This window comes from Aquarana catesbeiana, linkage group LG01 (genome assembly GCF_042186555.1).
Source record: "Aquarana catesbeiana isolate 2022-GZ linkage group LG01, ASM4218655v1, whole genome shotgun sequence".
Taxonomy (NCBI): domain Eukaryota; kingdom Metazoa; phylum Chordata; class Amphibia; order Anura; family Ranidae; genus Aquarana; species Aquarana catesbeiana.
Genome location: NC_133324.1, coordinates 776,305,996 through 776,318,385, shown reverse-complemented (window position 1 = coordinate 776,318,385; position 12,390 = coordinate 776,305,996). Strand labels below are relative to the sequence as shown.

At 40.3% G+C, this 12,390-nt stretch overlaps 1 long non-coding RNA gene across 3 annotated transcripts in view; it reads right to left on the bottom strand.

The window, feature by feature from the left end:
• LOC141113390 (uncharacterized) overlaps positions 1-12,390 on the bottom strand; it is an 86,765-nt gene that overhangs the window by 52,497 nt on the left and 21,878 nt on the right. The window contains exon 5 of one of the 3 annotated variants that reach the window (XR_012236770.1): positions 3,407-3,778. The exons of 1 other annotated variant lie outside the window; for it this stretch is intronic. This is a non-coding gene — a long non-coding RNA (uncharacterized lncRNA). Of the gene's footprint in view, positions 1-3,406; positions 3,779-12,390 lie in introns of those variants that run through there. One more of the 3 variants, XR_012236771.1, reaches the window with a different exon arrangement.

The window sequence follows — 12,390 nt, the reverse complement described above, 5'->3', positions numbered from 1 at the left end:
TGTCATCATCACCTGCCGACGTGGAGTCAGTGATACGGTTTCACTTCCGACTGAGTGGTGGCTGGAGGCTTGTTTGCGTTCCAAACCTCGGCCGGGGGGGCTCCATTTCTGGCCTCCTATGATGCCTAATCCCAGTGCGTCCATACGTCACTCCGTTCGGGATGGATCACATGGTTATCACGTGACCATCGAGCTAATGGAATGCTTAGGAAGGCTGGTTGGAGGTTCAGAGGGAGGCTTGGCTCCAGACCAGCAAAGGCTAGGTACGATTGGCCTCCCACATATCACATGGGCGGAGACCATCTATGATGGTGGCGAACCCGGGAGTCACGCCACACACCACAGAAAAACAGCTGTTCCTTATGATTATACATTTATTCTATATAAAGCGCAGTGGATGGAGGGCAAATTCATACCCCAGCAGAAGTCCTAGAGGACGAAATGCGTCGGATTCGTTTGTTTTACCCTAACCATCACCTACTGCGCTATTTAGTTCATTTGTGAGCCTAGTTTTTACCACCCAATTTTTATTATTTGTTGGATATAAAAAACTTTTTTACTAATAAATTTTTTCAACGCTTCAAACGATTTACTCTATGTGGAAGTTTTTCTTTTATTCCTTGCCCTCTCATGTGGATGGTCGATTTTGAGGTGGTGTCTAGTGGTCGATCTAAGCGGGTTCAAAAGGACACCTGGGTCCGATCCAATCCTCTCAGGGATATACCAGTTGGTGACATCCTTCGCTCCTTCAAGCCAAGTCTACCGGCAGGATCCAAATCCAAATAACTCGATCGTTTGACCTACTACACCGGTATACGGTACAAGCCTTTTTGACTCCCCGCCAACGGCCTGTGAGTCCACCAATTCTGGTAAGGGCATTTTATGTCTATCTTTCCGAGATGATATTGTCATGCTGAAAGAAGAGCGTACCCCACACGCTTAGATGTTCCTGATTGACTCGTTTTAACACACGTGAAGACCGGGAGCACCTAGAGCGACACCTAGACACCGAGACCTACTCTTTGTGTTGTGACGGACATTGCTAGTCCACATACCTATCTGTCTGATACACTTGTGATGTGTGATAATGCTATCAATTTGTTAGACACATATTGTTAAGCTCACCTTTATTATATTGAGGTGCTTTTTATGTTTCACACCTATCTGTCTGGTACACTTGTGATGTGTGATGATGCAATCAATTTGTGAGACACATATTGTATAGCTCACCCTCATCATATTGAGGTGTTTTGTTTTTTTTTTGTTTTGTTTTTTTATACTCGGATTAGATTTTTTATTTCAACTACTGCTACCACAATATATTTATTATATTACAAATGTATACTACGAGATATATGTAGTTTAATTCTATTTTCCTACACCCCATACATTCACTTGCTCATCTAGGTATTTACCTATTCCTTTTTGTCTCTGGGGAGAAACCTTTGGGTATATATCCTTTGGGAACACCTTGGGTTCAACACTATTGTTTTGGGTAATATGCCCCCTTTCTTATTTTTCACATTTATTATCACTATTTATTGTGTTTTGTGATTTGTTCACTAATACCTTTCTAGCGCCACACTTTGCCAATTCTCAAAGATGCAACTGTGTTGGTGTCCCTTGTTAATTTTACATTGTATTTTTTAAAATGTAACTGCCTACTCCCAAACTGTCATTTGAAGTAAAACACATAGACAAGTATTATTCTCCACAATTTTTTATTGTGCATTAAAAAAGGAAACAACTAAAATTAGACATGCTATCTGCCAATAGAACTTAACCAAAAAGTGCATTCTATGCATCCAAAGATATAGAAAATATACCAAATCAAATAATTTTTCAACCAAAAAAATTATGTTAAATCAATAACTCCAAGGCCAATAATAAATAACACATTATCTCCTCCGATTCCGCAACATGTCTGGTTGACGAATGGCCGTTCAGAAACAAACTGAAAAGCACGAAATGAAGAGTGTGAAATGAAAAGTGTGAAATGAAAAGCGCAAAATGAAAATCGCTAAATGAAAAGCAGAAATAAAAAGAGCGAAATGAAAAGCGAGAATCAACACTCATCAAACTTCTACTAACACGAAATTAGCAGAAGGAGCCCAAAGGGTGGCGCTAAAGAGATGAAAAAACACGTAGTACGTCTAGTACGTCACTACGTTTGTAATTGTTGGCCAACAATTGTGTGGCCGCGTGTATGCAAGAAAAATTTGGGCCAACGCCCTTCGGACAAAATTCCACGGTTTTGTTGGCCAACAATTCGATCGTGTGTATGAGGCTTAAGTCTACTTGTCTTCAGCAAACTGTTTGCGGGCTTTCTTGTGCATCATCTTTAGAAGAGGCTTCTGGGATGACAGCCATTGCAGACCAATTTGATGCAGTGTGCAGCGTATGGTCAAAGCACTGACAGGCTGAACCCCGCACCCCTTCAACCTCTGAAGCAGTGCTGGCAGCAGTCATACGTCTATTTCCCAAAGACAAGCTCTGGATATGACGCTGACACGTGCACTCAACTTCTTTGGTCAACCATGGCAAGGCCTGTTCTGAGTGGAACCTGTCCTGTTAAACCGCTGTATGGTCTTGGTCACGGTGTTGCAGCTCAGTTTCAGGGTCTTGCCAATCTTCTTATAGCCTAGGCCTTTTTTATGTAGAGCAACATTTTTCTTTTCCGATCCTCAGAAAGTTCTTTGCATGAGGTCCCATGTTGAACTTCCAGTGACTAGTATGAGAGAGTGAGAGCGATAACACCAAATTTTGGCACCAGGGAGGGAAAATGGCTAGTTGGGCCCAATTTGTACATTTTCACTTAGGGGTGTACTCACTTTTGTTGCCAGCAGTTTAGACATTAATGGCTGTGTGTTGAGTTATTTTGAGGGGACAGCAATTTACACTGTTATACAAGCTGTACACTCACTACTTTACATTGTAGCAAAGTGTCATTTCTTCAGTGTTGTCACGTGAAAAGATATAATAAAATATTTACAAAAATGTGGGGGTGTACTCACTTTTGTGAGATATTGTATGTAGCCGACAATCATGCTATTTTTATTGCCTTTGCACAATAATTGGATGATTGAAATGAACACAATTTACATCATTTACCAAGCTTCACTTGGCTAAGTGAACATCCTTTTCTCCTATAGTCTCCTTCTATTTTTATTGCCTAGGAAATAGTATGTACCAAAAATATGAACATAAATGGTATAGACATATAAAACACGAACATAAATGGTATGGGCACATACTGTAAGCGTCATCTAGTGTTTAGAAGACCTACTGCTGATACAATCCCCAGAGAGAAATGAAGTCTCTGATGGATAGTAAAAAAATAAAACAAATGGACACAAGATCCAAGGCTCATTCAACCACATTATTTATTTTTAATTATTACAGCTATTTATAAGCACTGACAATTTAATAAGAGCATATTGCACATTTACACTAGTTTTTCTTTCTATCCAGTCCCAAAAGAAGTGTCAGTCAGGATTGAAACTTGCAACAAGGAAGAACTGTACTAGATGGGCAGAAGGGGAAAGGGAGTGGGGGGAAGTTTTGACATTACAAATAATACATACATGTTAGGCTGTTGACCCTAAGTGGAGATACTTTCCATTCAGATGGCAGTCATAGTGAGACCTGTAGTCAGCAACAGCTGCTGCATTATAAAGTTTCTCTTCATTCAGACCTGCAACAGCACTTGGCAGTGGAAAGTCTTCCATTATGGGTTTTCTTTGTAGCTCTGAGATGTTTTCTGATCTAATGCAGAGAGCTGAAAGAAAGTCAATGCTAAAAGAAAGCACAACTGTGAAACTCTAGGACACCTAAAAACAATCCTTGCTTGTATAGTCTAGAGGAAGGGAAAAGCAGTTTTACTTACCCATTCCTCCCCCCACACATGGTGCTCCTCAATGCTCTGATGGTGGAACCAGCAGGAGTAGAAGATCGGGTACATAAAAGTGCTTTACCAAGTCCCCTACACCTAAATTATTATTATTTATTATTATTATTATACAGGTTTTTATATAGTGCCAACAGTTTGTGCAGCGCTTTACAACATGAGGGCAGACATTACAGTTACATTACAATTTGATACAAGAGGAATCAGAGGGCCCTGCTCATTAAAAAGGAAGGGCCGATTGATACAAAAGGTAATAGCTTTTTCACTATGGTCACCAATCGCTGTGGCAACACTTTGGTGTTTTGCATGGAAATATGGCGTTTTATATTGTAGGCCTGTAATTCTTAGTAATAACTCACTTAAATCTGTAATAACCGGTGTTAAGCGGGTGTTAACCTCCCTGGCGGTATGATTATGTCAGAGTTTTGATGCACAAAGCAGTACAATGTTTTGCATGGAAATATGGCGTTTTATATTGTAGGCCTGTAATTCTTAGTAATAACTCACTTAAATCTGTCCAAACAGGAGTCTAGTAGACATCCCGGGTATAATAAAGTTTGAAACATGAAATCATAAATTATAATATAATAAATAACTATAAATAATTATAACAAATAATAATATAATAATAATAAAAAATATTCAATAATGTAATCAAATCAAAAACACTGTAATTTGCTCAGTTTGCGAATTGTCACTGTCATTACTTTTCAGTGTTTGATGACGGATCTCCCCACAAATCACTATCGCTCAATTCTGCAAGTGATTCTAATTTATTATCGCTGTTTTCTAGCTGGTCTAAAACTGCTTTTGATGTAAAGGGATACTTTTTGGTTGCTCTTGACAATCTCCAGTTTCCAGGCAGAAAGAACAGTATACTGTATATCATATAAAAGTGCATGCAGGGCACTGGGCAAACCACTAGGGACAAATGGATGTGACATAATTTGATAGAGTAATGTAATCTGTAAGATTACAGTGTACTATATGTGTAATGTGTTTTTAACTTTTTGAATTTGGCGCTGTGCTCTGTCCCTGTGCGTCGCAACGCTCGCAGGGAACAGAGCTCGGCACAGTGATGAATCGAACTGAGACACGGCTCACACACACAGCGGGGAGGACATCGCAGGATCCAGGGGACAAGGTAAGTAACTTTGCCTGGATCCTGCTATGCGATCCCGAGTGTGGCTCAGGGTTACCACTTTTGGTACTGAAAATTCACCCCGAGCCACACTCGGTAATACCGCTAAGGAGGCTAATATGTTTTAAGCCTTATCACAGTGAATCAGGGTGGTAAATCCCTAAGGGGTGTTTAATAAACCGTGTTAACTAAGGTAGGAACCAAATATCTCCTCTCTTCACCTTACGGTGTTGTCTCAGTAATAACTACAGTGCTAATATAGGAATGTACCTGTTTAATAGGCCATGTTAGCTCAGAAAAGTCTTAAAACCAGTCTAAATTAGGTGTTAAATCCCCTGGTTCACACCATGCCTGCACATGAATCACACAGAAATGCACTGTGAGTTTCTGTGCAATTTAAGCTGCATGCAAAACGCACTCCATTTACTATCTGCAGTGGGTGTCAATAGAAAGTTAACAACACCCCAAATGCAGGTTGCAAACGCAGTGTGTTTGCCCGCACCGGAACGCATGGTACCTTTGCACCATGCGATCCGGTTACAGTGCTGTTTAAAAAGTAGTGTATGCACTACTTTTGGTGCAGTGTGGTGCGATTTTAGCCCATTCAGGGCCGATTCATACAATGCCTACACCTGAATCGCACAGGAATGAGCTGCGCATTCCTGTGTGACTAAACATGTGGTTCTGGGCAGTGCGATTTCAGTCCATTCTTTTTAAATGGGATAAATTCACACCACACTGCACCAAAAGCAGTGCATGCATTACATTTTAAACCGCACTGAAACCGGATTGCATGGTACAAAAGCACCATGTGATCCGATGTGGGAAAACACAATGCATTTGCAACCTGCGTTTGGGGTGTTTGGTGTTGTTAACTTCCTATTGATACCCTCTGCAGGAACTCACGGTACATTTCTGTGTGATTCATGCGCAGACATAATGTGAACCGGCCCTTAAAATGAATAGGCTGAAATCGCACCACACAGAAACACATGTGAATCGCACAGCTCATTCCTGTGTGGGCATGGTAAGAACCGGTCCTAAAAGAGAAAAATAAATATCTGGAGATAAATGCAGTTAACTAGGGGTGGATGGGATGGCAGAGGGCTATAGGATTAACCTATGATCCTTTAGGACCGAAAATGGTAGGGGAAAAGTAATATATATAGCTGTAAATATATATGTAAATATATAGTGTATAACATTAGTCAGGGTGTGTATGTGCTTTTACATGTGTTTATTTTTTATTTTTAAACAGTTCTGAGAAATAATCTATGATCCTTCACTGTGGATCATAGGTTTCCCCACACAGGATGGCTGTTGTGCAGCTAGTTATACCTTCCCCACATTCCTTTCAGTCTCTAACACAGTGCTAAAACGCTTCTAGCTAACACTGCTTATCACAGACCTGGAGTCAACACAACACGGTTTATTAAACAGCCTCAGTGCAGGTGTAAAAATCGTCCGTGTTAGAGAGTGTTAAGAGTAGGGTTGCCACCTTTTCTTCAAGTCAAACCTGAACACTTTAGCGGCGCACAGCAATTTTTTTTGTTATATAAACTATACATATATTTTGCCATTAAATAACATTTCCAAACATATGGCGTTAATAACAAGAGTCCACAGAGGTCCCCTTCTACATCTGAACTCGCAGAACTTCCCGACCCTGCTGGGAAGCCATAGTCTAGTCTGAATAATGTGTCCAGGTTTCAGGCAAGGTTTCATCTGAAGCCCGGACGCATGATTCCAATCCGTACGGGTGAATCCCGGACAGGTGGCAACCCTAGTTAAGAGAATGGTGATACTGCAAGAATTAACATCGGGTATTAAACATACACCTTTGTGTGGTGCACTTTCCTCAGCCCTCAAGAATCTGTCCCTACCATGGAAAGGTCCCAGTCGGCCTCTGACTTGCATTATAAAGATCTGATGTCTTCATACTGTATGTTTAGAACAGAAATAAATCTACTGCACGTACAAAGCATACTCAAAGCAGTCTCTGTTCTCACACCATTCTTCACAAGTGAAACATTAGAAATGATAAACAGTATACTTCAAACGCCTTTTTTCCATAACGTGTGCAAGAATCTCAAGTCTTCAAAAACTAAAATGCATTGCTTTAGGGAGAATGTTGAGAAAGCATGTACTGACCTCTTGTAACCTGGTTTAAGATTTTTACATTACTGACATAGCAAAAAGTGCAAATACCCAACTATCAAAGTAATACGTGTTTAACAACTTACGGAAAGTACCAGCCTGTAATACCCCTTCATTGTTTATCCATTTTTCAGTTTTCAGCAACATGATGCTTTGACTGACAATTACTCTGTTATGCAACACTGTACTCAATACATTTTTATGTCATTTTTGCGACAGATAGAGCTTTCTTTGGTGGCTAGATTTTTAATTTACCCAAAAAAGGTAAATAGTCCAAAAAAGTTGAAAAAAATGGGTTTACCTTAATTTCTGTTAAAATAACAATGCCAACATAGTATGAAAACCCTCATAATTACCCATTTTTGAAAAGTAGACACACCAAGGGGAACTCATTTTTTGCCACACTCTTTGGCAAATGAAGAAACATGGGACTGAGGGAGTAAAACACAGAGCTTGAGAATGGTGCACTAGATATATTAATGTACAGGTCATACACAAAGAAAGGAGGAAGTGAAGTTGTTAATGTGCTGGTCACATACATTGGCAGGATGGAGATGAAGGGTTAATGTTCAGATGTGCAGTATAAGGGAGGTGAAAGGGTAAGACTAAACAGAGAAAGTGTTGAGCTAGTATGTGTAGGAGAGGAGAGGGCATGAAAGGGTTAATGAAAATCATCTCTGTGTCGCTGAATGAGTGAATCTAAACCTGCAGCTGCTGATCCGCTCTGTTCCCATTCACAAATACTGGGTCTCTCTCCTTCCCCTATTGTTAAGGGAAGGGGAGGGATCAGTACTGTAAACAGCATCATGTGATTGCTGTGATGACCAATCACATCAATCACATGGTACCCAGCCCCTTGGATTGGCTTGATACAGTGTCTCTGTGTACTGATCTGTCTAATGACAGCTCGTTACACATCGATTACCAGGTGGATTGCCCGTCCATGGATATTTATACAGTGCCATTTATAAATGGCTCTGGATAAATAAAAGTACAAAAGTGCAAAAGTGGTTAAAGGTATGTTTATTTAATTTCTTCATTTATGCCCTTGTTTCTAAAGCAGCCAACAGATGACATTTTTTTATGATATTTGTTTTTTTGTTCAAGCAGTGGGTTGAACAAGAAAACTGACCTGATTCCCTCATCCATTTGATGTGGATGGGGGAATCACTCCTGCTAAGCTTTGGCTGAGTCTCCCTGCTGTCAGAATACAATGATCAGTGCTACCAGCTATAGCCTGTGGCACCGATTAGATGGCATATATCCAACAGGCTGGTTGTACAGAAATCGAATGGTAGATCCAACCAACAACCACTGTCAACCATACATGGATCGAAATTTGGCTGGTCCCTTGAACCGGACAAATTTTTATCCATGTATGGCTAGCTTAAATGTGCCAATGGACAAAACAGAATTATCACTATATATATTCCAAAATGTCAACACTTCTGATCAATAAACAAGCAATATAAAGTAAAATTAAATTGGACATACTAAAAATAATAAAGGAAACCTGTAAGGACAGAGTATGGAGGTCGTCACTGCCTACCCCTCCTTCTAAATTGCAAACTTCATGGCCAGCATGCTGATCCAGCAGTTTCAGTATTTGCAAAATCAGTGGGGTGGATTTACTAAGGGCAAATAGACTGTGCACCTTGCAAGAACAGTTGCACCCATTTTCCTTAGTAAATGTGGTAAATGCTCACAAATACCTAATCAGGTGCAAGGAAAAAAAAAAGAAAAACATTTTTGCTTGCACACAACTGAATGATGGAAATAAACAGAGCTTTACCACATATACTAAGCTCTGGGGAAAATGAGGGCAACTGCATTTGCAAAGTGTCTAATCTATTTGTCATTAGTAAATCCACCCCAATGACTCAGAACAAGTATGCAGATCAGGATTTTGGCTTTATTTTTGACTTCCCTAATCTTCATTTTGGATTCAGGTCAGTGTATGAGAAAACTTTGAAAATAAAGCAATACAACTTTCCAACATGGAAGAATTGCAGCACTAAAAATATATAAATAAACACCTAAAGTGTTCTTATAAACCATTCAAGGTACAAATAATGAAAAAGTCCAAAGTGAATCTTTGTGCAGGTTAATAAGGTAATGTAGCTAAGGTGGTCCCCCACCTAAGGCGATTCATTCACCCAGCGTCGCCTTATCCAAAAGCAGAAAGTCACACTCACTAGATGTAATTGCTGTCTAAGATATAAAACAGCAAATCTTGCATATTATAGGATCCGTATCATAAGAGGTAAGTGCTACTTCCTTAACCACTTGCCAACCGGGCCATAGCTGATTGACGGCTACAACGCGGTCGAATAATTCTGGGATGGCGTACAATGACGTCCTCCCAGAATAGCGCTCCCCGCGTGTCCCCTGGGGTGTGCACACGGGAGTGTCTGTGTTTGCTGGGTTCTCGGGACCCTGCACGTCACAGATCGGGGTAAGGGGCCAATCCCAGCGGCCCTTTACCGCATGATCACCCAGTCAAATGACAGAGAAATCACTGTCAACACACCTGCACCGTGTCTGGTTCTCTCCTCTCCTCACTCCGATCGTGTGAGGAGAGGAGGGAGTAGCTGCAGCCTGAGGCTGCTTGAGTTTTTTTTATCTATTCCAAGTGCCCATCAGTGCCCATCAGTGCCCCAGCAGTGCCACATCTGTGCCCAGCAGTGCCACATCTGTGTCCCATCAGTGCACATCTGTGCCCCAGCAGTTCCCCATCAGTGTACAACTGTGCCCCAGCAGTACCCCATCAGTGCCAATTATGTGCCACATCTGTGTCCCATCAGTGCACATATGTGCCCCAGCAATGCCCCAGCAGTGCACATCTGTACCCCAGCAGTGCCACAGAAGTGCTCTACAGTGCCCCATCAGTGCACATCTGTGCCCCAGCAGTGCCACATCAGTGCCCAGCAGTGCCACATCTGTGCCCAGCAGTGCTCTACAGTAACCCATCAGTGCACATCTGTGCCCCATCAGTGCCACGTCAGTGCTCATCAGTGCACATCTGTGCCCCATCAGTGCCACATCAGTGCACATCTGTGCCCCATCAGTGCCCAGCAGTTCTCTACAGTGCCCCATCAGTACACATCTGTGCCTCTTCTGTGCCCCATCAGTGCCACATCAGTGCCCTACAATGCCCCATCAGTGCACATCTGTGCCCCATCAGTGCCACATCTATGCTCTACAGTGTCACTAAAGTGCCCAATAGTGCCTAAACAGTGCCCATCAGTAAGTGCTCATCAGTCCCACCCTATCAGTAGATCCTCATCAGCGTCCATCAGTACTGTAAAAAATGTGTAAAAAATGCGTAGAAAAATGTGTTTTCATTTTCTTTCCACATTTTCCAAAAATTTGTGGAAAAAATGACATGTTCAAAAGACTCATTATGCCTCATAGAATATATGTTGGGGTGTTTGCTTTCCAAAATGGGGTCGTTTTGTGGGTGTTTCCATTGTCCTGGTGCTCCAGGGCCTTCAAAAATGTGATAGGTTGTCAGGAAATTATATGTGTAAAAGTCATACAGTTTACCGTATATTATTTTTCATTTTATAGTGAATTTTAATAGCTTACTAGTGGGGCCACCGTGCTTCTATGCCACAATAGACATTAATAATTGTAACTCACAGAAATCATCTAGGCACGCACATTACTTCCTGCACAGTCATACTCATTTTTGTTTTATTCCTTGCCTTTGCACAGCCCATTCAATTCCTGAAGTTTTGGACTGCAAAGGACAGTAGGATACAGCTTCCGTCAAAAACAAGTCAAAAGGAAGTAGTTCTTCTTACGTTTGGCAAGCACACCTGAAACCTGTGAGCACATACAGTAAACTTCCACTCACTCAACTGTTTATATATAATTTTTATATAAAAATGATTTCCTCATATTTATGTAGACACATTTCATCCAACAATATTATAGTTACCTGATTGTATAAGGAACACAAGTAATAATTAAGTATATCTTTTAATACTAAGGCTCAAACTTTACTTGTATTTGACCAGAGGATTTGCTTTTGTAAAATGCTTTGAATAGAAAAAAAACTTTAGAGCAATTCAATCAAGCTCACCCAAGTATATGCTTAATGGCACATGTTTGTCATATTTATTTCTGCTTCAGCCATCATCTTCAATATCCTTATTCTATCAGTCCAGTTCTCAGTCTACCTTTAAAACTTCCAAGGCCCTCTCTTTCTCTTTTTCCCCTTCTTTCTCTCCCCCCCCCACCCCCACACTTGTCCCCCACCTTTCTGTATACCCTTTTAAATCCTTTTTGAATAGGGACACTTATACTTTGGTTTGAGCCCAGGTTACATGCTAGAGGAGTTAAATTGCTTCCCCTTTGGGATTATTCCTACGAACTATCTATGGCATTAATACAAGACAGTTGCTCTCATACAAATTAGATACCCTATCAGTGTTGTATTATTTCAACCTGTAATTCTTTTGTACCAACCATGATTTTGTTTTGTATTGTTTTTCGCTTTTTGCTTTATGAAAAATAAAGTGCATCTGTTAAAAAAAAAAACTAAAAAAAACTTCCAAAGCCAGATTTGATGGAAAAAATCAACTACATAGAATTTGGTCTGCCAGGTAAAGGATATGGACATGGGCACTTTAGTCAGAAACTTCCCTTTAGAACTCCATATAATGTAGGGTATTCATAAATATAAATAGAGGTTAATACTGAGTCGGTATGAATTATTATGAAATATTAAATATTACTATTACATAATAATTAGTACTAGTTGTAAGATATTTTTTTTTCATGACAGTTAGTAAGAGGGAGCTGCTTTTTGCTCCAGTTTCTAGAATAACTTAAATTTTGCTTGTTTGCGGTACAATAAAATACATTTACAGATTTTGTTTCTGAATAAATAACTGTATTGAATTGAGTTTTAAACTTGCTTGGAGTTATGATTTAAATTTTATCTGTAACGTCACCTTTGGTGCAGTTGGACTTATATTGTACTAATGTGTATAGAGCAACACTATTTTACCAGCTGCGGGAGTGCAGCCAAACTCACATAAAGAATTATTCTGCACATCCAGCTCGGAACCAAAGTATCAGCTATTTTCCACAAGCATAGTCACTTTGATACTATTGTATCATAGGTACCACAATAACAAACTTGTGCTGTATTAAAGGTTTCTAGTTGTAGCAACTG